This window comes from Ambystoma mexicanum, assembly GCF_040938575.1.
Source record: "Ambystoma mexicanum isolate Mex_15411 chromosome 12 unlocalized genomic scaffold, UKY_AmexF1_1 Mex_chr12_unloc.2, whole genome shotgun sequence".
NCBI classification, from domain to species: domain Eukaryota; kingdom Metazoa; phylum Chordata; class Amphibia; order Caudata; family Ambystomatidae; genus Ambystoma; species Ambystoma mexicanum.
The window spans coordinates 3,918,685-3,921,149 of record NW_027182323.1 but is presented as its reverse complement, the minus strand read 5'-3'; the positions used below and the strand labels follow the sequence as shown (position 1 = coordinate 3,921,149).

General features: G+C 50.5%; 1 non-coding gene across 1 annotated transcript; it reads left to right on the top strand.

Moving 5' to 3' along the window:
• Positions 1-1,230: 1,230 nt before the first annotated feature.
• On the top strand, positions 1,231-1,302 carry TRNAH-GUG (transfer RNA histidin (anticodon GUG)). Its single transcript has one exon. It is a non-coding gene; the product is annotated as a tRNA-His (tRNA).
• Positions 1,303-2,465: the final 1,163 nt, after the last annotated feature.

Genomic DNA, 2,465 nt, shown 5'->3' with positions numbered 1-2,465 from the left:
CGCAACCCTCTGAACTGGAGTTGGCCGCGCTACCATTGCGCCCCGAGTCCTTACTTTAACACAAAGCGCACTCCCGCGCTCCCGCCCCGACTGTTAACTTTAATAACATTATGGTGCACACCGCCGGTCCTCCAGTGCCAACCGTTGCCATGCTGAAACTGATCCCCCATTATTTCCAAGCCACCGGATCGCCTGTTAGCTGTTGAAACCAGCCCTCCCTTCATCCTGGTCCTGCCCTACCTGCAGCAGAATCCCACTTTCGGCAGAGTCCCACCCTGCTCTCTATTCGCCCTGCTCCTTACCCGACGCTCCTTCATTCCTGCCACGGCTTCATTACTGCTACGGCGATCCTCCTTCGCTGGAACCTGCCATCGCCGGAACCTTTCTACCTCTGCCACGGCCCACAGCAACACATCCTCACGAACCACGGCAACACCAACCGGTCCAACGAAATTTCTTCCATCTGCGAGGCGGCGACCGGGTCCCAGTGCAGGAGCGAGATGCCTGGCACCCCGGTCCCGCCTGCTTAAATCCTGATGCCCCCGCCCATTTTCTTTTGTTCTGCCCTTCGCGGGCTTTTGGGCCATTAGGCCTTTGGCGCCTTTCCGCCCCTCGCCTTTTGACCCCCAAGGGATGGTTCCAGGTCTTGGCGGCATGACACCGCAGGGGTTAAACTGCTGCCTCCTCCATTTTTAGCTGATTTTTCCGTCGTCAGCTCCACAAATCGTGCTATCACCAGCGCAGTCAGCATCTCCCCAGTTCTCTTTCGCACTGCAACTGGGAAAACATTTTATAACAAGTTCAGTCTAAACTAAACCAAGCCGTAGAAGCCTGTGAAAATGATTACAGTGAGATCAGGGGTACAGCCACATTAATAACAGTAACCCCACAGTTTAACTTTCAACCATGTCTTCCATGTGATCGGCTTTCGGGCCTTGCAGCACCCAGGAGAATGTTTTCCATTTAGGTATATTTAGTAGAATTCACGATGATGACCTGGACTCCAGTTTTCACCCACCACTGTCTTCTGATGAGGGTATGAATTTGCAAGTTGTTGCTGTTAATGTTTCGTTGGAGTGTGTTGTATTATTTCAGAAGTTTACATGAAAAGATTAGGAATCCATTGGCTTATTGTGCTAAGTATTACAACTCATGGAACGTCATACATCACAATATATGCGACGGTTTTCAAAGCTGCAAACAACGAAACGCTCACAGCCCAAGTAGCTCGCCGTGATCGTATAGTGGTTAGTACTCTGCGTTGTGGCCGCAGCAACCTCGGTTCGAATCCGAGTCACGGCATTGCGGTGAAAAGCAATGTCACGGCAATTGGGTGAAGCTTTTATTGCTTTTTGGAGTTTCACATTGAAAACATTGAAAGTAATTATGAAAAAATATAATGCATCGTATTACTCGTATTTATCTTAAAAAACGTGGTATTTACACCGAAAACCTTATTTTTCTTAACAATCACTCCACATTAAAATGTTTTAACATATTTTTACGTGGGGTGAGGGGGTCATAAAACGTATTTGAGCACCATCTAGTTAGAGTGGGGCTTATTTTCGAGTTCCCAATTAATTAACAGCAGAGACATGTTACATTTAGCATAGATAGGTCCCCCAAATATTCGTCATTTGCAAATGGTGAGGGCAAAAGGGGGCGTGCATGCTAGTACCTTTCTCCTCTGCTTTTGCATTCTACCGTAAACGCACAAAAGAGATCAGTGTCTTTGGAAACAAGATGGTGTGATGGTGTGGGGCGATGGCAGGCCCCACCTGTAGGCACACGCACACACGCAGCGCGCGCGCTAAGAGACACGCCGGAGACGTGTTGCTGCTCTGGTCTCCGGCGCGAACTGCCGGCCGGGACCGTCTTTATTGAAAAACGCGCATGCGCGAGCCTCGTTATGGGCCGCGCATGCGTTGAACCGCGTATTACTACGCAACATCCCTCTTTTTTCCCCAAACAACGAACGGTGATCAACAGTATAACTTAACAACATATTCTTCAACCATAAATATTCCAACACGACCTAGATGCCTAGGCAGGGTCCATAATAAAGTCTTGGAACCTCTGCAGCGGTTTGCGCCCCGCCTGGCTCGGGTACCTGCGTGCCTCGGCCGGAGGCATCTCTTGTGTCCCTTGAGTCTCGGCCAGTCCATCAGGTCTCAGGGGCGGTTCATCGCTCAGCTCAGGTGCCGGAGGGTCGACTTCATCAGTTTCGGCAGACCCCACCCGCTTGAAAAACGAGAAATTCCGGGTGACAGTTCCACGTGCGTTGGCCGCTGTGACCATCGAGCCCTTCACATGTGTCACCCCCAGAGGCTGGGTTTCATAGGTTAACGATAACTTTCCTTCTGCTCTTCTGTTTCGCACCAATACGGTGTCCCCCATCGCAATCGGCCTCTCCGAGAGCTTCCTCCTGATCGTTTCCTTTTCATTCCTCACTGCCCTCTCCGTTC